The sequence below is a fragment of the Passer domesticus genome, chromosome 7, assembly GCF_036417665.1.
Source record: "Passer domesticus isolate bPasDom1 chromosome 7, bPasDom1.hap1, whole genome shotgun sequence".
Taxonomy (NCBI): domain Eukaryota; kingdom Metazoa; phylum Chordata; class Aves; order Passeriformes; family Passeridae; genus Passer; species Passer domesticus.
Window position 1 is genome coordinate 23,687,253 of NC_087480.1, and position 27,199 is coordinate 23,714,451.

The following is a 27,199-nucleotide window of genomic DNA, read 5'->3' on the forward strand; positions in this document are numbered from 1 at the left end:
ACCTTGCTCTTCCCTTGAGGCTCTGAGATGCCACGAACTTGTCAACTTCAAAGGGCGGGCCGGGCTACATCTACTCAGCTGCCACAGTTTCTCCTTGCTAGACCTAGTGGGAAAGCATTTGGCTGAGATGCAGAAGGCAAGAAACGCAGAATACGGAGACGCGGAGCTGTCCCAAGTGCCGCTGCCAGGCGTCTTTCCGCAGAAGAACCGCCCCGGAGCGCACCGCAACCGGCACCGTCATCTCTGCGCAAAGAGCCAAAATATTTGAAAACCCGCCAAAACTAATCCAAAAATATTTTCAAACCCGCCAAAATAGAAAACCAGACAGAGGTGATCAATACATTCGAAAAAACCTGACAAACCATGATAAAGCCCACCAAAGCTAATCCAAACACACCAAAAACTGGGCTAAACAGAATCAAAACTAATCAAAACAAATCGAAACCTTCTAAAAACCGGCCAAAATATTTCAAAACCCGTCAAAACTAATCAAAACATTCCGAATACCCGCCAAAACATTCCGAACACCCGCCAAAACATTCCAAATACCCGCCAAAACATTCCAAAAACCCGCCAAAACATCATAAAAAAAAAATCAAAACCAACCAAAATATTCCGAAAAGCCGCCAAAATAATTTAGACCCGCAAAACTCATCAAAACATTCTGAAAAGATGCCAAAACATTAGAAAACCAGACTGAACTGATCAAAACATTCAAAAAACTTGGCAAAACATCATAAAAACAAATCAAAACCAACCAAAAAATTCCAAAAACCTGACAAAATAGTTTAGAACCCGCCAAAACTGATCAAAACATTCTGAAAAGATGCCAAAATACTAGAAAACCAGTCAGAAGTGATCAAAATTTTCAATAACTTGCCAAAACATAATCAAAACAAATGAAAGCAAACCAAAACATTCCAAATACCCGCCAAAATATTTTAAAACCCGCCAAAAGGAATCCAAATGTTCCACAACCTGCCAACACAATAAAAACAACACAAGAGAAAACAAAACATTCTAAAACCCAACCAAAACATTCCGAAAACCCGCCAAAACATCATAAAAACAAATCAAAACCAACCAAAATATTCCGAAAACCCGACAAAATAATTTAGACCCGCAAAACTCATCAAAACATTCTGAAAAGATGCCAAAACATTAGAAAACCAGCCAGAACTGATCAAAACATTCAAAAAACTTGGCAAAACATCATAAAAACAAATCAAAACCAACCAAAACATTCTGAAAACCCGCCAAAACATCATAAAAACAAATCAAAACAAACCAAACAATAAGAGGAACACGGCAACATATTGGCAAGCAAGACACAGAGAGCGCGGCAACTTCTAGGAGGCCAAGAAGGAAGCCGCACAACACCTGCACTGTGTCTGCAACTTTCAAACTGCTAGAAGATAGTGGCTTGCCACTGGCCTGCCTCTTCAATTGCCATTAGCATTCCAATGGAAGCTATTCTTGGACAACTTTGCTCTGCTTGCTGCTAGTTCTGCCCCAGCCTACCATAGATAACCTTGCTCTTCCCTTGAGGCTCTGAGATGCCAAGAACTTGTCAACTTCAAAGGGCGGGCCGGGCTACATCTACTCAGCTGCCACAGTTTCTCCTTGCTAGACCTAGTGGGAAAGCATTTGGCTGAGATGCAGAAGGCAAGAAACGCACAATACGGAGACGCGGAGCTGTCCCAAGTGCCGCTGCCAGGCATCTTTCCGCAGAAGAACCGCCCCGGAGCGCACCGCAACCGGCACCGTCATCTCTGCGCAAAGAGCCAAAATATTTGAAAACCCGCCAAAACTAATCCAAAAATATTTTCAAACCCGCCAAAATAGAAAACCAGACAGAAGTTATCAATACATTCGAAAAAACCTGAGAAAACATGATAAAGCCCACCAAAGCTAATCCAAACACACCAAAAACTGGGCTAAACAGAATCAAAACAAATCAAAACAAATCGAAACCTTCTAAAAACCGGCCAAAATATTTCAAAACCCGTCAAAACTAATCAAAACATTCCGAACACCCGCCAAAACATTCCGAACACCTGCCAAAAGGAATCCAAACATTGCAAAACCTGCCAACACAATAAAAACAACTCAAGAGAATACGAAACATTCTAAAACCCAACCAAAACATTCCGAAAACCCGTCAAAACATCATAAAAACAAATCAAAACCAACCAAAATATTCCGAAAACCCGACAAAATAATTTAGACCCGCAAAACTCATCAAAACATTCTGAAAAGATGCCAAAACATTAGAAAACCAGCCAGAACTGATCAAAACATTCAAAAAACTTGGCAAAACAACATAAAAACAAATCAAAACCAACCAAAACATTCCGAAAACCCGCCAAAACATCATAAAAACAAATCAAAACAAACCAAACAATAAGAGGAACACGGCAACATATTGGCAAGCAAGACACAGAGAGCGCGGCACCTTCTAGGAGGCCAAGAAGGAAGCCGCACAACACCGGCACTGTGTCTGCAACTTTCAAACTGCTAGAAACTAGTGGCTTGCCACAGGCCTGCCTCTTCAATTGCCATTAGCATTCCAATGGAAGCGATTCTTGGACAACTTTGCTCTGCTTGCTGCTAGTTCCGCCCCAGCCTACCATAGATAACCTTGCTCTTCCCTTGAGGCTCTGAGATGCCACGAACTTGTCAACTTCAAAGGGCGGGCCGGGCTACATCTACTCAGCTGCCACAGTTTCTCCTTGCTAGACCTAGTGGGAAAGCATTTTGCTGAGATGCAGAAGGCAAGAAACGCACAATACGGAGACGCGGAGCTGTCCCAAGTGCCGCTGCCAGGCGTCTTTCCGCAGAAGAACCGCCCCGGAGCGCACCGCAACCGGCACCGTCATCTCTGCACAAAGAGCCAAAATAATTGAAAACCCGCCAAAACTAATCCAAAAATATTTTCAAACCCGCCAAAATAGAAAACCAGACAGAGGTGATCAATACATTCGAAAAAACCTGACAAAACATGATAAAGCCCACCAAAGCTAATCCAAACACACCAAAAACTGGGCTAAACAGAATCAAAACAAATCAAAACAAATCGAAACCTTTTAAAAACCGGCCAAAATATTTCAAAACCCGTCAAAACTAATCAAAATATTCCGAATACCCGCCAAAACATTCCGAACACCCGCCAAAACATTCCAAATACCCGCCAAAACATTCCAAAAACCCGCCAAAACATCATAAAAAAAAAATCAAAACCAACCAAAATATTCCGAAAAGCCGCCAAAATAATTTAGACCCGCAAAACTCATCAAAACATTCTGAAAAGATGCCAAAACATTAGAAAACCAGCCAGAACTGATCAAAACATTCAAAAAACTTGGCAAAACATCATAAAAACAAATCAAAACCAACCAAAACATTCCGAAAACCCGCCAAAACATCATAAAAACAAATCAAAACAAACCAAACAATAAGAGGAACACGGCAACATATTGGCAAGCAAGACACAGAGAGCGCGGCAACTTCTAGGAGGCCAAGAAGGAAGCCGCACAACACCTGCACTGTGTCTGCAACTTTCAAACTGCTAGAAGATAGCGGCTTGCCACTGGCCTGCCTCTTCAATTGCCATTAGCATTCCAATGGAAGCTATTCTTGGACAACTTTGCTCTGCTTGCTGCTAGTTCTGCCCCAGCCTACCATAGATAACCTTGCTCTTCCCTTGAGGCTCTGAGATGCCAAGAACTTGTCAACTTCAAAGGGCGGGCCGGGCTACATCTACTCAGCTGCCACAGTTTCTCCTTGCTAGACCTAGTGGGAAACCATTTTGCTGAGATGCAGAAGGCAAGAAACGCACAATACGGAGACGCGGAGCTGTCCCAAGTGCCGCTGCCAGGCGTCTTTCCGCAGAAGAACCGCCCCGGAGCGCACCGCAACCGGCACCGTCATCTCTGCGCAAAGAGCCAAAATATTTGAAAACCCGCCAAAACTAATCCAAAAATATTTTCAAACCCGCCAAAATAGAAAACCAGACAGAAGTGATCAATACATTCAAAAAAACCTGACAAAACATGATAAAGCCCACCAAAGCTAATCCAAACACACCAAAAACTGGGCTAAACAGAATCAAAACAAATCAAAACAAATCGAAACCTTCTAAAAACCGGCCAAAATATTTCAAAACCCGTCAAAACTAATCAAAACATTCCGAACACCCGCCAAAACATTCCGAACACCTGCCAAAAGGAATCCAAACATTGCAAAACCTGCCAACACAATAAAAACAACTCAAGAGAATACGAAACATTCTAAAACCCAACCAAAACATTCCGAAAACCCGTCAAAACATCATAAAAACAAATCAAAACCAACCAAAATATTCCGAAAACCCGACAAAATAATTTAGACCCGCAAAACTCATCAAAACATTCTGAAAAGATGCCAAAACATTAGAAAACCAGCCTGAACTGATCAAAACATTCAAAAAACTTGGCAAAACAACATAAAAACAAATCAAAACCAACCAAAACATTCCGAAAACCCGCCAAAACATCATAAAAACAAATCAAAACAAACCAAACAATAAGAGGAACACGGCAACATATTGGCAAGCAAGACACAGAGAGCGCGGCACCTTCTAGGAGGCCAAGAAGGAAGCCGCACAACACCTGCACTGTGTCTGCAACTTTCAAACTGCTAGAAGCTAGTGGCTTGCCACTGGCCTGCCTCTTCAATTGCCATTAGCATTCCAATGGAAGCTATTCTTGGACAACTTTGCTCTGCTTGCTGCTAGTTCTGCCCCAGCCTACCATAGATAACCTTGCTCTTCCCTTGAGGCTCTGAGATGCCAAGAACTTGTCAACTTCAAAGGGCGGGCCGGGCTACATCTACTCAGCTGCCACAGTTTCTCCTTGCTAGACCTAGTGGGAAACCATTTGGCTGAGATGCAGAAGGCAAGAAACGCACAATACGGAGACGCGGAGCTGTCCCAAGTGCCGCTGCCAGGCGTCTTTCCGCAGAAGGACCGCCCAGGAGCGCACCGCAACCGGCACCGTCATCTCTGCGCAAAGAGCCAAAATATTTGAAAACCCGCCAAAACTAATCCAAAAATATTTTCAAACCCGCCAAAATAGAAAACCAGACAGAGGTGATCAATACATTCGAAAAAACCTGACAAAACATGATAAAGCCCACCAAAGCTAATCCAAACACACCAAAAACTGGGCTAAACAGAATCAAAACAAATCAAAACAAATCGAAACCTTCTAAAAACCGGCCAAAATATTTCAAAACCCGTCAAAACTAATCAAAACATTCCGAATACCCGCCAAAACATTCCGAACACCCGCCAAAACATTCCAAATACCCGCCAAAACATTCCAAAAACCCGCCAAAACATCATAAAAAAAAAATCAAAACCAACCAAAATATTCCGAAAAGCCGCTAAAATAATTTAGACCCGCAAAACTCATCAAAACATTCTGAAAAGATGCCAAAACATTAGAAAACCAGACTGAACTGATCAAAACATTCAAAAAACTTGGCAAAACATCATAAAAACAAATCAAAACCAACCAAAACATTCCGAAAACCCGCCAAAACATCATAAAAACAAATCAAAACAAACCAAACAATAAGAGGAACACGGCAACATATTGGCAAGCAAGACACAGAGAGCGCGGCAACTTCTAGGAGGCCAAGAAGGAAGCCGCACAACACCTGCACTGTGTCTGCAACTTTCAAACTGCTAGAAGCTAGTGGCTTGCCACTGGCCTGCCTCTTCAATTGCCATTAGCATTCCAATGGAAGCTATTCTTGGACAACTTTGCTCTGCTTGCTGCTAGTTCTGCCCCAGCCTACCATAGATAACCTTGCTCTTCCCTTGAGGCTCTGAGATGCCAAGAACTTGTCAACTTCAAAGGGCGGGCCGGGCTACATCTACTCAGCTGCCACAGTTTCTCCTTGCTAGACCTAGTGGGAAACCATTTGGCTGAGATGCAGAAGGCAAGAAACGCAGAATACGGAGACGCGGAGCTGTCCCAAGTGCCGCTGCCAGGCGTCTTTCCGCAGAAGAACCGCCCCGGAGCGCACCGCAACCGGCACCGTCATCTCTGCGCAAAGAGCCAAAATATTTGAAAACCCGCCAAAACTAATCCAAAAAGATTTTCAAACCCGCCAAAATAGAAAACCAGACAGAAGTGATCAATACATTCGAAAAAACCTGACAAACCATGATAAAGCCCACCAAAGCTAATCCAAACACACCAAAAACTGGGCTAAACAGAATCAAAACAAATCAAAACAAATGTAAACCTTTTAAAAACCGGCCAAAATATTTCAAAACCCGTCAAAACTAATCAAAACATCCCGAACACCCGCCAAAACATTCCGAACACCTGCCAAAAGGAATCCAAACATTGCAAAACCTGCCAACACAATAAAAACAACTCAAGAGAATACAAAACATTCTAAAACCCAACCAAAACATTCCGAAAACCCGCCAAAACATCATAAAAACAAATCAAAACCAACCAAAATATTCTGAAAACCCGCCAAAATAATTTAGACCCGCAAAACTCATCAAAACATTCTGAAAAGATGCCAAAACATTAGAAAACCAGACTGAACTGATCAAAACATTCAAAAAACTTGGCAAAACATCATAAAAACAAATCAAAACCAACCAAAACATTCCGAAAACCCGCCAAAACATCATAAAAACAAATCAAAACAAACCAAACAATAAGAGGAACACGGCAACATATTGGCAAGCAAGACACAGAGAGCGCGGCACCTTCTAGGAGGCCAAGAAGGAAGCCGCACAACACCGGCACTGTGTCTGCAACTTTCAAACTGCTAGAAACTAGTGGCTTGCCACTGGCCTGCCTCTTCAATTGCCATTAGCATTCCAATGGAAGCTATTCTTGGACAACTTTGCTCTGCTTGCTGCTAGTTCTGCCCCAGCCTACCATAGATAACCTTGCTCTTCCCTTGAGGCTCTGAGATGCCACGAACTTGTCAACTTCAAAGGGCGGGCCGGGCTACATCTACTCAGCTGCCACAGTTTCTCCTTGCTAGACCTAGTGGGAAAGCATTTTGCTGAGATGCAGAAGGCAAGAAACGCACAATACGGAGACGCGGAGCTGTCCCAAGTGCCGCTGCCAGGCGTCTTTCCGCAGAAGAACCGCCCCGGAGCGCACCGCAACCGGCACCGTCATCTCTGCGCAAAGAGCCAAAATATTTGAAAACCCGCCAAAACTAATCCAAAAATATTTTCAAACCCGCCAAAATAGAAAACCAGACAGAGGTGATCAATACATTCGAAAAAACCTGACAAACCATGATAAAGCCCACCAAAGCTAATCCAAACACACCAAAAACTGGGCTAAACAGAATCAAAACTAATCAAAACAAATCGAAACCTTCTAAAAACCGGCCAAAATATTTCAAAACCCGTCAAAACTAATCAAAACATTCCGAATACCCGCCAAAACATTCCGAACACCCGCCAAAACATTCCAAATACCCGCCAAAACATTCCAAAAACCCGCCAAAACATCATAAAAAAAAAATCAAAACCAACCAAAATATTCCGAAAAGCCGCCAAAATAATTTAGACCCGCAAAACTCATTAAAACATTCTGAAAATATGCCAAAACATTAGAAAACCAGCCTGAACTGATCAAAACATTCAAAAAACTTGGCAAAACATCATAAAAACAAATCAAAACCAACCAAAAAATTCCAAAAACCTGACAAAATAGTTTAGAACCCGCCAAAACTGATCAAAACATTCTGAAAAGATGCCAAAATACTAGAAAACCAGTCAGAAGTGATCAAAATTTTCAATAACTTGCCAAAACATAATCAAAACAAATGAAAGCAAACCAAAACATTCCAAATACCCGCCAAAATATTTTAAAACCCGCCAAAAGGAATCCAAATGTTCCACAACCTGCCAACACAATAAAAACAACACAAGAGAAAACAAAACATTCTAAAACCCAACCAAAACATTCCGAAAACCCGCCAAAACATCATAAAAACAAATCAAAACCAACCAAAATATTCCGAAAACCCGACAAAATAATTTAGACCCGCAAAACTCATCAAAACATTCTGAAAAGATGCCAAAACATTAGAAAACCAGCCAGAACTGATCAAAACATTCAAAAAACTTGGCAAAACATCATAAAAACAAATCAAAACCAACCAAAACATTCTGAAAACCCGCCAAAACATCATAAAAACAAATCAAAACAAACCAAACAATAAGAGGAACACGGCAACATATTGGCAAGCAAGACACAGAGAGCGCGGCAACTTCTAGGAGGCCAAGAAGGAAGCCGCACAACACCTGCACTGTGTCTGCAACTTTCAAACTGCTAGAAGATAGTGGCTTGCCACTGGCCTGCCTCTTCAATTGCCATTAGCATTCCAATGGAAGCTATTCTTGGACAACTTTGCTCTGCTTGCTGCTAGTTCTGCCCCAGCCTACCATAGATAACCTTGCTCTTCCCTTGAGGCTCTGAGATGCCAAGAACTTGTCAACTTCAAAGGGCGGGCCGGGCTACATCTACTCAGCTGCCACAGTTTCTCCTTGCTAGACCTAGTGGGAAACCATTTGGCTGAGATGCAGAAGGCAAGAAACGCAGAATACGGAGACGCGGAGCTGTCCCAAGTGCCGCTGCCAGGCATCTTTCCGCAGAAGAACCGCCCCGGAGCGCACCGCAACCGGCACCGTCATCTCTGCGCAAAGAGCCAAAATATTTGAAAACCCGCCAAAACTAATCCAAAAATATTTTCAAACCCGCCAAAATAGAAAACCAGACAGAAGTTATCAATACATTCGAAAAAACCTGAGAAAACATGATAAAGCCCACCAAAGCTAATCCAAACACACCAAAAACTGGGCTAAACAGAATCAAAACAAATCAAAACAAATCGAAACCTTCTAAAAACCGGCCAAAATATTTCAAAACCCGTCAAAACTAATCAAAACATTCCGAACACCCGCCAAAACATTCCGAACACCTGCCAAAAGGAATCCAAACATTGCAAAACCTGCCAACACAATAAAAACAACTCAAGAGAATACGAAACATTCTAAAACCCAACCAAAACATTCCGAAAACCCGTCAAAACATCATAAAAACAAATCAAAACCAACCAAAATATTCCGAAAACCCGACAAAATAATTTAGACCCGCAAAACTCATCAAAACATTCTGAAAAGATGCCAAAACATTAGAAAACCAGCCAGAACTGATCAAAACATTCAAAAAACTTGGCAAAACAACATAAAAACAAATCAAAACCAACCAAAACATTCCGAAAACCCGCCAAAACATCATAAAAACAAATCAAAACAAACCAAACAATAAGAGGAACACGGCAACATATTGGCAAGCAAGACACAGAGAGCGCGGCACCTTCTAGGAGGCCAAGAAGGAAGCCGCACAACACCGGCACTGTGTCTGCAACTTTCAAACTGCTAGAAACTAGTGGCTTGCCACAGGCCTGCCTCTTCAATTGCCATTAGCATTCCAATGGAAGCTATTCTTGGACAACTTTGCTCTGCTTGCTGCTAGTTCTGCCCCAGCCTACCATAGATAACCTTGCTCTTCCCTTGAGGCTCTGAGATGCCAAGAACTTGTCAACTTCAAAGGGCGGGCCGGGCTACATCTACTCAGCTGCCACAGTTTCTCCTTGCTAGACCTAGTGGGAAACCATTTGGCTGAGATGCAGAAGGCAAGAAACGCAGAATACGGAGACGCGGAGCTGTCCCAAGTGCCGCTGCCAGGCGTCTTTCCGCAGAAGAACCGCCCCGGAGCGCACCGCAACCGGCACCGTCATCTCTGCGCAAAGAGCCAAAATATTTGAAAACCCGCCAAAACTAATCCAAAAAGATTTTCAAACCCGCCAAAATAGAAAACCAGACAGAAGTGATCAATACATTCGAAAAAACCTGACAAACCATGATAAAGCCCACCAAAGCTAATCCAAACACACCAAAAACTGGGCTAAACAGAATCAAAACAAATCAAAACAAATGTAAACCTTTTAAAAACCGGCCAAAATATTTCAAAACCCGTCAAAACTAATCAAAACATCCCGAACACCCGCCAAAACATTCCGAACACCTGCCAAAAGGAATCCAAACATTGCAAAACCTGCCAACACAATAAAAACAACTCAAGAGAATACAAAACATTCTAAAACCCAACCAAAACATTCCGAAAACCCGCCAAAACATCATAAAAACAAATCAAAACCAACCAAAATATTCTGAAAACCCGCCAAAATAATTTAGACCCGCAAAACTCATCAAAACATTCTGAAAAGATGCCAAAACATTAGAAAACCAGACTGAACTGATCAAAACATTCAAAAAACTTGGCAAAACATCATAAAAACAAATCAAAACCAACCAAAACATTCCGAAAACCCGCCAAAACATCATAAAAACAAATCAAAACAAACCAAACAATAAGAGGAACACGGCAACATATTGGCAAGCAAGACACAGAGAGCGCGGCACCTTCTAGGAGGCCAAGAAGGAAGCCGCACAACACCGGCACTGTGTCTGCAACTTTCAAACTGCTAGAAACTAGTGGCTTGCCACTGGCCTGCCTCTTCAATTGCCATTAGCATTCCAATGGAAGCTATTCTTGGACAACTTTGCTCTGCTTGCTGCTAGTTCTGCCCCAGCCTACCATAGATAACCTTGCTCTTCCCTTGAGGCTCTGAGATGCCACGAACTTGTCAACTTCAAAGGGCGGGCCGGGCTACATCTACTCAGCTGCCACAGTTTCTCCTTGCTAGACCTAGTGGGAAAGCATTTTGCTGAGATGCAGAAGGCAAGAAACGCACAATACGGAGACGCGGAGCTGTCCCAAGTGCCGCTGCCAGGCGTCTTTCCGCAGAAGAACCGCCCCGGAGCGCACCGCAACCGGCACCGTCATCTCTGCGCAAAGAGCCAAAATATTTGAAAACCCGCCAAAACTAATCCAAAAATATTTTCAAACCCGCCAAAATAGAAAACCAGACAGAGGTGATCAATACATTCGAAAAAACCTGACAAACCATGATAAAGCCCACCAAAGCTAATCCAAACACACCAAAAACTGGGCTAAACAGAATCAAAACTAATCAAAACAAATCGAAACCTTCTAAAAACCGGCCAAAATATTTCAAAACCCGTCAAAACTAATCAAAACATTCCGAATACCCGCCAAAACATTCCGAACACCCGCCAAAACATTCCAAATACCCGCCAAAACATTCCAAAAACCCGCCAAAACATCATAAAAAAAAAATCAAAACCAACCAAAATATTCCGAAAAGCCGCCAAAATAATTTAGACCCGCAAAACTCATCAAAACATTCTGAAAAGATGCCAAAACATTAGAAAACCAGCCTGAACTGATCAAAACATTCAAAAAACTTGGCAAAACATCATAAAAACAAATCAAAACCAACCAAAAAATTCCAAAAACCTGACAAAATAGTTTAGAACCCGCCAAAACTGATCAAAACATTCTGAAAAGATGCCAAAATACTAGAAAACCAGTCAGAAGTGATCAAAATTTTCAATAACTTGCCAAAACATAATCAAAACAAATGAAAGCAAACCAAAACATTCCAAATACCCGCCAAAATATTTTAAAACCCGCCAAAAGGAATCCAAATGTTCCACAACCTGCCAACACAATAAAAACAACACAAGAGAAAACAAAACATTCTAAAACCCAACCAAAACATTCCGAAAACCCGCCAAAACATCATAAAAACAAATCAAAACCAACCAAAATATTCCGAAAACCCGACAAAATAATTTAGACCCGCAAAACTCATCAAAACATTCTGAAAAGATGCCAAAACATTAGAAAACCAGCCAGAACTGATCAAAACATTCAAAAAACTTGGCAAAACATCATAAAAACAAATCAAAACCAACCAAAACATTCTGAAAACCCGCCAAAACATCATAAAAACAAATCAAAACAAACCAAACAATAAGAGGAACACGGCAACATATTGGCAAGCAAGACACAGAGAGCGCGGCAACTTCTAGGAGGCCAAGAAGGAAGCCGCACAACACCTGCACTGTGTCTGCAACTTTCAAACTGCTAGAAGATAGTGGCTTGCCACTGGCCTGCCTCTTCAATTGCCATTAGCATTCCAATGGAAGCTATTCTTGGACAACTTTGCTCTGCTTGCTGCTAGTTCTGCCCCAGCCTACCATAGATAACCTTGCTCTTCCCTTGAGGCTCTGAGATGCCAAGAACTTGTCAACTTCAAAGGGCGGGCCGGGCTACATCTACTCAGCTGCCACAGTTTCTCCTTGCTAGACCTAGTGGGAAACCATTTGGCTGAGATGCAGAAGGCAAGAAACGCAGAATACGGAGACGCGGAGCTGTCCCAAGTGCCGCTGCCAGGCATCTTTCCGCAGAAGAACCGCCCCGGAGCGCACCGCAACCGGCACCGTCATCTCTGCGCAAAGAGCCAAAATATTTGAAAACCCGCCAAAACTAATCCAAAAATATTTTCAAACCCGCCAAAATAGAAAACCAGACAGAAGTTATCAATACATTCGAAAAAACCTGAGAAAACATGATAAAGCCCACCAAAGCTAATCCAAACACACCAAAAACTGGGCTAAACAGAATCAAAACAAATCAAAACAAATCGAAACCTTCTAAAAACCGGCCAAAATATTTCAAAACCCGTCAAAACTAATCAAAACATTCCGAACACCCGCCAAAACATTCCGAACACCTGCCAAAAGGAATCCAAACATTGCAAAACCTGCCAACACAATAAAAACAACTCAAGAGAATACGAAACATTCTAAAACCCAACCAAAACATTCCGAAAACCCGTCAAAACATCATAAAAACAAATCAAAACCAACCAAAATATTCCGAAAACCCGACAAAATAATTTAGACCCGCAAAACTCATCAAAACATTCTGAAAAGATGCCAAAACATTAGAAAACCAGCCAGAACTGATCAAAACATTCAAAAAACTTGGCAAAACAACATAAAAACAAATCAAAACCAACCAAAACATTCCGAAAACCCGCCAAAACATCATAAAAACAAATCAAAACAAACCAAACAATAAGAGGAACACGGCAACATATTGGCAAGCAAGACACAGAGAGCGCGGCACCTTCTAGGAGGCCAAGAAGGAAGCCGCACAACACCGGCACTGTGTCTGCAACTTTCAAACTGCTAGAAACTAGTGGCTTGCCACAGGCCTGCCTCTTCAATTGCCATTAGCATTCCAATGGAAGCTATTCTTGGACAACTTTGCTCTGCTTGCTGCTAGTTCCGCCCCAGCCTACCATAGATAACCTTGCTCTTCCCTTGAGGCTCTGAGATGCCACGAACTTGTCAACTTCAAAGGGCGGGCCGGGCTACATCTACTCAGCTGCCACAGTTTCTCCTTGCTAGACCTAGTGGGAAAGCATTTTGCTGAGATGCAGAAGGCAAGAAACGCACAATACGGAGACGCGGAGCTGTCCCAAGTGCCGCTGCCAGGCGTCTTTCCGCAGAAGAACCGCCCCGGAGCGCACCGCAACCGGCACCGTCATCTCTGCACAAAGAGCCAAAATAATTGAAAACCCGCCAAAACTAATCCAAAAATATTTTCAAACCCGCCAAAATAGAAAACCAGACAGAGGTGATCAATACATTCGAAAAAACCTGACAAAACATGATAAAGCCCACCAAAGCTAATCCAAACACACCAAAAACTGGGCTAAACAGAATCAAAACAAATCAAAACAAATCGAAACCTTTTAAAAACCGGCCAAAATATTTCAAAACCCGTCAAAACTAATCAAAATATTCCGAATACCCGCCAAAACATTCCGAACACCCGCCAAAACATTCCAAATACCCGCCAAAACATTCCAAAAACCCGCCAAAACATCATAAAAAAAAAATCAAAACCAACCAAAATATTCCGAAAAGCCGCCAAAATAATTTAGACCCGCAAAACTCATCAAAACATTCTGAAAAGATGCCAAAACATTAGAAAACCAGACTGAACTGATCAAAACATTCAAAAAACTTGGCAAAACATCATAAAAACAAATCAAAACCAACCAAAACATTCCGAAAACCCGCCAAAACATCATAAAAACAAATCAAAACAAACCAAACAATAAGAGGAACACGGCAACATATTGGCAAGCAAGACACAGAGAGCGCGGCAACTTCTAGGAGGCCAAGAAGGAAGCCGCACAACACCTGCACTGTGTCTGCAACTTTCAAACTGCTAGAAGATAGCGGCTTGCCACTGGCCTGCCTCTTCAATTGCCATTAGCATTCCAATGGAAGCTATTCTTGGACAACTTTGCTCTGCTTGCTGCTAGTTCTGCCCCAGCCTACCATAGATAACCTTGCTCTTCCCTTGAGGCTCTGAGATGCCACGAACTTGTCAACTTCAAAGGGCGGGCCGGGCTACATCTACTCAGCTGCCACAGTTTCTCCTTGCTAGACCTAGTGGGAAAGCATTTGGCTGAGATGCAGAAGGCAAGAAACGCAGAATACGGAGACGCGGAGCTGTCCCAAGTGCCGCTGCCAGGCGTCTTTCCGCAGAAGAACCGCCCCGGAGCGCACCGCAACCGGCACCGTCATCTCTGCGCAAAGAGCCAAAATATTTGAAAACCCGCCAAAACTAATCCAAAAATATTTTCAAACCCGCCAAAATAGAAAACCAGACAGAGGTGATCAATACATTCGAAAAAACCTGACAAACCATGATAAAGCCCACCAAAGCTAATCCAAACACACCAAAAACTGGGCTAAACAGAATCAAAACTAATCAAAACAAATCGAAACCTTCTAAAAACCGGCCAAAATATTTCAAAACCCGTCAAAACTAATCAAAACATTCCGAATACCCGCCAAAACATTCCGAACACCCGCCAAAACATTCCAAATACCCGCCAAAACATTCCAAAAACCCGCCAAAACATCATAAAAAAAAAATCAAAACCAACCAAAATATTCCGAAAAGCCGCCAAAATAATTTAGACCCGCAAAACTCATCAAAACATTCTGAAAAGATGCCAAAACATTAGAAAACCAGCCTGAACTGATCAAAACATTCAAAAAACTTGGCAAAACATCATAAAAACAAATCAAAACCAACCAAAAAATTCCAAAAACCTGACAAAATAGTTTAGAACCCGCCAAAACTGATCAAAACATTCTGAAAAGATGCCAAAATACTAGAAAACCAGTCAGAAGTGATCAAAATTTTCAATAACTTGCCAAAACATAATCAAAACAAATGAAAGCAAACCAAAACATTCCAAATACCCGCCAAAATATTTTAAAACCCGCCAAAAGGAATCCAAATGTTCCACAACCTGCCAACACAATAAAAACAACACAAGAGAAAACAAAACATTCTAAAACCCAACCAAAACATTCCGAAAACCCGCCAAAACATCATAAAAACAAATCAAAACCAACCAAAATATTCCGAAAACCCGACAAAATAATTTAGACCCGCAAAACTCATCAAAACATTCTGAAAAGATGCCAAAACATTAGAAAACCAGCCAGAACTGATCAAAACATTCAAAAAACTTGGCAAAACATCATAAAAACAAATCAAAACCAACCAAAACATTCTGAAAACCCGCCAAAACATCATAAAAACAAATCAAAACAAACCAAACAATAAGAGGAACACGGCAACATATTGGCAAGCAAGACACAGAGAGCGCGGCAACTTCTAGGAGGCCAAGAAGGAAGCCGCACAACACCTGCACTGTGTCTGCAACTTTCAAACTGCTAGAAGATAGTGGCTTGCCACTGGCCTGCCTCTTCAATTGCCATTAGCATTCCAATGGAAGCTATTCTTGGACAACTTTGCTCTGCTTGCTGCTAGTTCTGCCCCAGCCTACCATAGATAACCTTGCTCTTCCCTTGAGGCTCTGAGATGCCAAGAACTTGTCAACTTCAAAGGGCGGGCCGGGCTACATCTACTCAGCTGCCACAGTTTCTCCTTGCTAGACCTAGTGGGAAAGCATTTTGCTGAGATGCAGAAGGCAAGAAACGCAGAATACGGAGACGCGGAGCTGTCCCAAGTGCCGCTGCCAGGCATCTTTCCGCAGAAGAACCGCCCCGGAGCGCACCGCAACCGGCACCGTCATCTCTGCGCAAAGAGCCAAAATATTTGAAAACCCGCCAAAACTAATCCAAAAATATTTTCAAACCCGCCAAAATAGAAAACCAGACAGAAGTTATCAATACATTCGAAAAAACCTGAGAAAACATGATAAAGCCCACCAAAGCTAATCCAAACACACCAAAAACTGGGCTAAACAGAATCAAAACAAATCAAAACAAATCGAAACCTTCTAAAAACCGGCCAAAATATTTCAAAACCCGTCAAAACTAATCAAAACATTCCGAACACCCGCCAAAACATTCCGAACACCTGCCAAAAGGAATCCAAACATTGCAAAACCTGCCAACACAATAAAAACAACTCAAGAGAATACGAAACATTCTAAAACCCAACCAAAACATTCCGAAAACCCGTCAAAACATCATAAAAACAAATCAAAACCAACCAAAATATTCCGAAAACCCGACAAAATAATTTAGACCCGCAAAACTCATCAAAACATTCTGAAAAGATGCCAAAACATTAGAAAACCAGCCAGAACTGATCAAAACATTCAAAAAACTTGGCAAAACAACATAAAAACAAATCAAAACCAACCAAAACATTCCGAAAACCCGCCAAAACATCATAAAAACAAATCAAAACAAACCAAACAATAAGAGGAACACGGCAACATATTGGCAAGCAAGACACAGAGAGCGCGGCACCTTCTAGGAGGCCAAGAAGGAAGCCGCACAACACCGGCACTGTGTCTGCAACTTTCAAACTGCTAGAAACTAGTGGCTTGCCACAGGCCTGCCTCTTCAATTGCCATTAGCATTCCAATGGAAGCTATTCTTGGACAACTTTGCTCTGCTTGCTGCTAGTTCCGCCCCAGCCTACCATAGATAACCTTGCTCTTCCCTTGAGGCTCTGAGATGCCACGAACTTGTCAACTTCAAAGGGCGGGCCGGGCTACATCTACTCAGCTGCCACAGTTTCTCCTTGCTAGACCTAGTGGGAAAGCATTTTGCTGAGATGCAGAAGGCAAGAAACGCACAATACGGAGACGCGGAGCTGTCCCAAGTGCCGCTGCCAGGCGTCTTTCCGCAGAAGAACCGCCCCGGAGCGCACCGCAACCGGCACCGTCATCTCTGCACAAAGAGCCAAAATATTTGAAAACCCGCCAAAACTAATCCAAAAATATTTTCAAACCCGCCAAAATAGAAAACCAGACAGAGGTGATCAATACATTCGAAAAAACCTGACAAAACATGATAAAGCCCACCAAAGCTAATCCAAACACACCAAAAACTGGGCTAAACAGAATCAAAACAAATCAAAACAAATCGAAACCTTTTAAAAACCGGCCAAAATATTTCAAAACCCGTCAAAACTAATCAAAATATTCCGAATACCCGCCAAAACATTCCGAACACCCGCCAAAACATTCCAAATACCCGCCAAAACATTCCAAAAACCCGCCAAAACATCATAAAAAAAAAATCAAAACCAACCAAAATATTCCGAAAAGCCGCCAAAATAATTTAGACCCGCAAAACTCATCAAAACATTCTGAAAAGATGCCAAAACATTAGAAAACCAGCCAGAACTGATCAAAACATTCAAAAAACTTGGCAAAACATCATAAAAACAAATCAAAACCAACCAAAACATTCCGAAAACCCGCCAAAACATCATAAAAACAAATCAAAACAAACCAAACAATAAGAGGAACACGGCAACATATTGGCAAGCAAGACACAGAGAGCGCGGCAACTTCTAGGAGGCCAAGAAGGAAGCCGCACAACACCTGCACTGTGTCTGCAACTTTCAAACTGCTAGAAGATAGCGGCTTGCCACTGGCCTGCCTCTTCAATTGCCATTAGCATTCCAATGGAAGCTATTCTTGGACAACTTTGCTCTGCTTGCTGCTAGTTCTGCCCCAGCCTACCATAGATAACCTTGCTCTTCCCTTGAGGCTCTGAGATGCCAAGAACTTGTCAACTTCAAAGGGCGGGCCGGGCTACATCTACTCAGCTGCCACAGTTTCTCCTTGCTAGACCTAGTGGGAAAGCATTTTGCTGAGATGCAGAAGGCAAGAAACGCACAATACGGAGACGCGGAGCTGTCCCAAGTGCCGCTGCCAGGCGTCTTTCCGCAGAAGAACCGCCCCGGAGCGCACCGCAACCGGCACCGTCATCTCTGCGCAAAGAGCCAAAATATTTGAAAACCCGCCAAAACTAATCCAAAAATATTTTCAAACCCGCCAAAATAGAAAACCAGACAGAAGTGATCAATACATTCAAAAAAACCTGACAAAACATGATAAAGCCCACCAAAGCTAATCCAAACACACCAAAAACTGGGCTAAACAGAATCAAAACAAATCAAAACAAATCGAAACCTTCTAAAAACCGGCCAAAATATTTCAAAACCCGTCAAAACTAATCAAAACATTCCGAACACCCGCCAAAACATTCCGAACACCTGCCAAAAGGAATCCAAACATTGCAAAACCTGCCAACACAATAAAAACAACTCAAGAGAATACGAAACATTCTAAAACCCAACCAAAACATTCCGAAAACCCGTCAAAACATCATAAAAACAAATCAAAACCAACCAAAATATTCCGAAAACCCGACAAAATAATTTAGACCCGCAAAACTCATCAAAACATTCTGAAAAGATGCCAAAACATTAGAAAACCAGCCTGAACTGATCAAAACATTCAAAAAACTTGGCAAAACAACATAAAAACAAATCAAAACCAACCAAAACATTCCGAAAACCCGCCAAAACATCATAAAAACAAATCAAAACAAACCAAACAATAAGAGGAACACGGCAACATATTGGCAAGCAAGACACAGAGAGCGCGGCAACTTCTAGGAGGCCAAGAAGGAAGCCGCACAACACCTGCACTGTGTCTGCAACTTTCAAACTGCTAGAAGATAGTGGCTTGCCACTGGCCTGCCTCTTCAATTGCCATTAGCATTCCAATGGAAGCTATTCTTGGACAACTTTGCTCTGCTTGCTGCTAGTTCTGCCCCAGCCTACCATAGATAACCTTGCTCTTCCCTTGAGGCTCTGAGATGCCAAGAACTTGTCAACTTCAAAGGGCGGGCCGGGCTACATCTACTCAGCTGCCACAGTTTCTCCTTGCTAGACCTAGTGGGAAACCATTTGGCTGAGATGCAGAAGGCAAGAAACGCAGAATACGGAGACGCGGAGCTGTCCCAAGTGCCGCTGCCAGGCATCTTTCCGCAGAAGAACCGCCCCGGAGCGCACCGCAACCGGCACCGTCATCTCTGCGCAAAGAGCCAAAATATTTGAAAACCCGCCAAAACTAATCCAAAAATATTTTCAAACCCGCCAAAATAGAAAACCAGACAGAAGTTATCAATACATTCGAAAAAACCTGAGAAAACATGATAAAGCCCACCAAAGCTAATCCAAACACACCAAAAACTGGGCTAAACAGAATCAAAACAAATCAAAACAAATCGAAACCTTCTAAAAACCGGCCAAAATATTTCAAAACCCGTCAAAACTAATCAAAACATTCCGAACACCCGCCAAAACATTCCGAACACCTGCCAAAAGGAATCCAAACATTGCAAAACCTGCCAACACAATAAAAACAACTCAAGAGAATACGAAACATTCTAAAACCCAACCAAAACATTCCGAAAACCCGTCAAAACATCATAAAAACAAATCAAAACCAACCAAAATATTCCGAAAACCCGACAAAATAATTTAGACCCGCAAAACTCATCAAAACATTCTGAAAAGATGCCAAAACATTAGAAAACCAGCCAGAACTGATCAAAACATTCAAAAAACTTGGCAAAACAACATAAAAACAAATCAAAACCAACCAAAACATTCCGAAAACCCGCCAAAACATCATAAAAACAAATCAAAACAAACCAAACAATAAGAGGAACACGGCAACATATTGGCAAGCAAGACACAGAGAGCGCGGCACCTTCTAGGAGGCCAAGAAGGAAGCCGCACAACACCGGCACTGTGTCTGCAACTTTCAAACTGCTAGAAACTAGTGGCTTGCCACAGGCCTGCCTCTTCAATTGCCATTAGCATTCCAATGGAAGCTATTCTTGGACAACTTTGCTCTGCTTGCTGCTAGTTCCGCCCCAGCCTACCATAGATAACCTTGCTCTTCCCTTGAGGCTCTGAGATGCCACGAACTTGTCAACTTCAAAGGGCGGGCCGGGCTACATCTACTCAGCTGCCACAGTTTCTCCTTGCTAGACCTAGTGGGAAAGCATTTTGCTGAGATGCAGAAGGCAAGAAACGCACAATACGGAGACGCGGAGCTGTCCCAAGTGCCGCTGCCAGGCGTCTTTCCGCAGAAGAACCGCCCCGGAGCGCACCGCAACCGGCACCGTCATCTCTGCACAAAGAGCCAAAATAATTGAAAACCCGCCAAAACTAATCCAAAAATATTTTCAAACCCGCCAAAATAGAAAACCAGACAGAGGTGATCAATACATTCGAAAAAACCTGACAAAACATGATAAAGCCCACCAAAGCTAATCCAAACACACCAAAAACTGGGCTAAACAGAATCAAAACAAATCAAAACAAATCGAAACCTTTTAAAAACCGGCCAAAATATTTCAAAACCCGTCAAAACTAATCAAAATATTCCGAATACCCGCCAAAACATTCCGAACACCCGCCAAAACATTCCAAATACCCGCCAAAACATTCCAAAAACCCGCCAAAACATCATAAAAAAAAAATCAAAACCAACCAAAATATTCCGAAAACCCGACAAAATAATTTAGACCCGCAAAACTCATCAAAACATTCTGAAAAGATGCCAAAACATTAGAAAACCAGCCAGAACTGATCAAAACATTCAAAAAACTTGGCAAAACATCATAAAAACAAATCAAAACCAACCAAAACATTCCGAAAACCCGCCAAAACATCATAAAAACAAATCAAAACAAACCAAACAATAAGAGGAACACGGCAACATATTGGCAAGCAAGACACAGAGAGCGCGGCAACTTCTAGGAGGCCAAGAAGGAAGCCGCACAACACCTGCACTGTGTCTGCAACTTTCAAACTGCTAGAAGATAGCGGCTTGCCACTGGCCTGCCTCTTCAATTGCCATTAGCATTCCAATGGAAGCTATTCTTGGACAACTTTGCTCTGCTTGCTGCTAGTTCTGCCCCAGCCTACCATAGATAACCTTGCTCTTCCCTTGAGGCTCTGAGATGCCAAGAACTTGTCAACTTCAAAGGGCGGGCCGGGCTACATCTACTCAGCTGCCACAGTTTCTCCTTGCTAGACCTAGTGGGAAACCATTTTGCTGAGATGCAGAAGGCAAGAAACGCAGAATACGGAGACGCGGAGCTGTCCCAAGTGCCGCTGCCAGGCGTCTTTCCGCAGAAGAACCGCCCCGGAGCGCACCGCAACCGGCACCGTCATCTCTGCGCAAAGAGCCAAAATATTTGAAAACCCGCCAAAACTAATCCAAAAATATTTTCAAACCCGCCAAAATAGAAAACCAGACAGAAGTTATCAATACATTCGAAAAAACCTGAGAAAACATGATAAAGCCCACCAAAGCTAATCCAAACACACCAAAAACTGGGCTAAACAGAATCAAAACAAATCAAAACAAATCGAAACCTTCTAAAAACCGGCCAAAATATTTCAAAACCCGTCAAAACTAATCAAAACATTCCGAACACCCGCCAAAACATTCCGAACACCTGCCAAAAGGAATCCAAACATTGCAAAACCTGCCAACACAATAAAAACAACTCAAGAGAATACGAAACATTCTAAAACCCAACCAAAACATTCCGAAAACCCGTCAAAACATCATAAAAACAAATCAAAACCAACCAAAATATTCCGAAAACCCGACAAAATAATTTAGACCCGCAAAACTCATCAAAACATTCTGAAAAGATGCCAAAACATTAGAAAACCAGCCAGAACTGATCAAAACATTCAAAAAACTTGGCAAAACAACATAAAAACAAATCAAAACCAACCAAAACATTCCGAAAACCCGCCAAAACATCATAAAAACAAATCAAAACAAACCAAACAATAAGAGGAACACGGCAACATATTGGCAAGCAAGACACAGAGAGCGCGGCACCTTCTAGGAGGCCAAGAAGGAAGCCGCACAACACCGGCACTGTGTCTGCAACTTTCAAACTGCTAGAAACTAGTGGCTTGCCACAGGCCTGCCTCTTCAATTGCCATTAGCATTCCAATGGAAGCTATTCTTGGACAACTTTGCTCTGCTTGCTGCTAGTTCCGCCCCAGCCTACCATAGATAACCTTGCTCTTCCCTTGAGGCTCTGAGATGCCACGAACTTGTCAACTTCAAAGGGCGGGCCGGGCTACATCTACTCAGCTGCCACAGTTTCTCCTTGCTAGACCTAGTGGGAAACCATTTGGCTGAGATGCAGAAGGCAAGAAACGCACAATACGGAGACGCGGAGCTGTCCCAAGTGCCGCTGCCAGGCGTCTTTCCGCAGAAGGACCGCCCAGGAGCGCACCGCAACCGGCACCGTCATCTCTGCGCAAAGAGCCAAAATATTTGAAAACCCGCCAAAACTAATCCAAAAATATTTTCAAACCCGCCAAAATAGAAAACCAGACAGAGGTGATCAATACATTCGAAAAAACCTGACAAAACATGATAAAGCCCACCAAAGCTAATCCAAACACACCAAAAACTGGGCTAAACAGAATCAAAACAAATCAAAACAAATGTAAACCTTCTAAAAACCGGCCAAAATATTTCAAAACCCGTCAAAACTAATCAAAACATTCCGAATACCCGCCAAAACATTCCGAACACCCGCCAAAACATTCCAAATACCCGCCATAACATTCCAAAAACCCGCCAAAACATCATAAAAAAAAATCAAAACCAACCAAAATATTCCGAAAAGCCGCTAAAATAATTTAGACCCGCAAAACTCATCAAAACATTCTGAAAAGATGCCAAAACATTAGAAAACCAGACTGAACTGATCAAAACATTCAAAAAACTTGGCAAAACATCATAAAAACAAATCAAAACCAACCAAAACATTCCGAAAACCCGCCAAAACATCATAAAAACAAATCAAAACAAACCAAACAATAAGAGGAACACGGCAACATATTGGCAAGCAAGACACAGAGAGCGCGGCAACTTCTAGGAGGCCAAGAAGGAAGCCGCACAACACCTGCACTGTGTCTGCAACTTTCAAACTGCTAGAAGCTAGTGGCTTGCCACAGGCCTGCCTCTTCAATTGCCATTAGCATTCCAATGGAAGCTATTCTTGGACAACTTTGCTCTGCTTGCTGCTAGTTCTGCCCCAGCCTACCATAGATAACCTTGCTCTTCCCTTGAGGCTCTGAGATGCCAAGAACTTGTCAACTTCAAAGGGCGGGCCGGGCTACATCTACTCAGCTGCCACAGTTTCTCCTTGCTAGACCTAGTGGGAAACCATTTGGCTGAGATGCAGAAGGCAAGAAACGCAGAATACGGAGACGCGGAGCTGTCCCAAGTGCCGCTGCCAGGCGTCTTTCCGCAGAAGAACCGCCCCGGAGCGCACCGCAACCGGCACCGTCATCTCTGCGCAAAGAGCCAAAATATTTGAAAACCCGCCAAAACTAATCCAAAAAGATTTTCAAACCCGCCAAAATAGAAAACCAGACAGAAGTGATCAATACATTCGAAAAAACCTGACAAACCATGATAAAGCCCACCAAAGCTAATCCAAACACACCAAAAACTGGGCTAAACAGAATCAAAACAAATCAAAACAAATGTAAACCTTTTAAAAACCGGCCAAAATATTTCAAAACCCGTCAAAACTAATCAAAACATCCCGAACACCCGCCAAAACATTCCGAACACCTGCCAAAAGGAATCCAAACATTGCAAAACCTGCCAACACAATAAAAACAACTCAAGAGAATACAAAACATTCTAAAACCCAACCAAAACATTCCGAAAACCCGCCAAAACATCATAAAAACAAATCAAAACCAACCAAAATATTCTGAAAACCCGACAAAATAATTTAGACCCGCAAAACTCATCAAAACATTCTGAAAAGATGCCAAAACATTAGAAAACCAGACTGAACTGATCAAAACATTCAAAAAACTTGGCAAAACATCATAAAAACAAATCAAAACCAACCAAAACATTCCGAAAACCCGCCAAAACATCATAAAAACAAATCAAAACAAACCAAACAATAAGAGGAACACGGCAACATATTGGCAAGCAAGACACAGAGAGCGCGGCACCTTCTAGGAGGCCAAGAAGGAAGCCGCACAACACCTGCACTGTGTCTGCAACTTTCAAACTGCTAGAAGCTAGTGGCTTGCCACAGGCCTGCCTCTTCAATTGCCATTAGCATTCCAATGGAAGCTATTCTTGGACAACTTTGCTCTGCTTGCTGCTAGTTCTGCCCCAGCCTACCATAGATAACCTTGCTCTTCCCTTGAGGCTCTGAGATGCCAAGAACTTGTCAACTTCAAAGGGCGGGCCGGGCTACATCTACTCAGCTGCCACAGTTTCTCCTTGCTAGACCTAGTGGGAAACCATTTGGCTGAGATGCAGAAGGCAAGAAACGCAGAATACGGAGACGCGGAGCTGTCCCAAGTGCCGCTGCCAGGCGTCTTTCCGCAGAAGAACCGCCCCGGAGCGCACCGCAACCGGCACCGTCATCTCTGCGCAAAGAGCCAAAATATTTGAAAACCCGCCAAAACTAATCCAAAAATATTTTCAAACCCGCCAAAATAGAAAACCAGACAGAAGTGATCAATACATTCAAAAAAACCTGACAAAACATGATAAAGCCCACCAAAGCTAATCCAAACACACCAAAAACTGGGCTAAACAGAATCAAAACAAATCAAAACAAATCGAAACCTTCTAAAAACCGGCCAAAATATTTCAAAACCCGTCAAAACTAATCAAAACATTCCGAACACCCGCCAAAACATTCCGAACACCTGCCAAAAGGAATCCAAACATTGCAAAACCTGCCAACACAATAAAAACAACTCAAGAGAATACGAAACATTCTAAAACCCAACCAAAACATTCCGAAAACCCGTCAAAACATCATAAAAACAAATCAAAACCAACCAAAATATTCCGAAAACCCGACAAAATAATTTAGACCCGCAAAACTCATCAAAACATTCTGAAAAGATGCCAAAACATTAGAAAACCAGCCTGAACTGATCAAAACATTCAAAAAACTTGGCAAAACAACATAAAAACAAATCAAAACCAACCAAAACATTCCGAAAACCCGCCAAAACATCATAAAAACAAATCAAAACAAACCAAACAATAAGAGGAACACGGCAACATATTGGCAAGCAAGACACAGAGAGCGCGGCACCTTCTAGGAGGCAAGAAGGAAGCCGCACAACACCTGCACTGTGTCTGCAACTTTCAAACTGCTAGAAGCTAGTGGCTTGCCACTGGCCTGCCTCTTCAATTGCCATTAGCATTCCAATGGAAGCTATTCTTGGACAACTTTGCTCTGCTTGCTGCTAGTTCTGCCCCAGCCTACCATAGATAACCTTGCTCTTCCCTTGAGGCTCTGAGATGCCAAGAACTTGTCAACTTCAAAGGGCGGGCCGGGCTACATCTACTCAGCTGCCACAGTTTCTCCTTGCTAGACCTAGTGGGAAACCATTTGGCTGAGATGCAGAAGGCAAGAAACGCAGAATACGGAGACGCGGAGCTGTCCCAAGTGCCGCTGCCAGGCGTCTTTCCGCAGAAGGACCGCCCCGGAGCGCACCGCAACCGGCACCGTCATCTCTGCGCAAAGAGCCAAAATATTTGAAAACCCGCCAAAACTAATCCAAAAATATTTTCAAACCCGCCAAAATAGAAAACCAGACAGAGGTGATCAATACATTCGAAAAAACCTGACAAAACATGATAAAGCCCACCAAAGCTAATCCAAACACACCAAAAACTGGGCTAAACAGAATCAAAACAAATCAAAACAAATGTAAACCTTCTAAAAACCGGCCAAAATATTTCAAAACCCGTCAAAACGAATCAAAACATTCCGAATACCCGCCAAAACATTCCGAACACCCGCCAAAACATTCCAAATACCCGCCATAACATTCCAAAAACCCGCCAAAACATCATAAAAAAAAATCAAAACCAACCAAAATATTCCGAAAAGCCGCTAAAATAATTTAGACCCGCAAAACTCATCAAAACATTCTGAAAAGATGCCAAAACATTAGAAAACCAGACTGAACTGATCAAAACATTCAAAAAACTTGGCAAAACATCATAAAAACAAATCAAAACCAACCAAAACATTCCGAAAACCCGCCAAAACATCATAAAAACAAATCAAAACAAACCAAACAATAAGAGGAACACGGCAACATATTGGCAAGCAAGACACAGAGAGCGCGGCAACTTCTAGGAGGCCAAGAAGGAAGCCGCACAACACCTGCACTGTGTCTGCAACTTTCAAACTGCTAGAAGCTAGTGGCTTGCCACAGGCCTGCCTCTTCAATTGCCATTAGCATTCCAATGGAAGCTATTCTTGGACAACTTTGCTCTGCTTGCTGCTAGTTCTGCCCCAGCCTACCATAGATAACCTTGCTCTTCCCTTGAGGCTCTGAGATGCCAAGAACTTGTCAACTTCAAAGGGCGGGCCGGGCTACATCTACTCAGCTGCCACAGTTTCTCCTTGCTAGACCTAGTGGGAAACCATTTGGCTGAGATGCAGAAGGCAAGAAACGCAGAATACGGAGACGCGGAGCTGTCCCAAGTGCCATTGCCAGGCGTCTTTCCGCAGAAGAACCGCCCCGGAGCGCACCGCAACCGGCACCGTCATCTCTGCGCAAAGAGCCAAAATATTTGAAAACCCGCCAAAACTAATCCAAAAAGATTTTCAAACCCGCCAAAATAGAAAACCAGACAGAAGTGATCAATACATTCGAAAAAACCTGACAAACCATGATAAAGCCCACCAAAGCTAATCCAAACACACCAAAAACTGGGCTAAACAGAATCA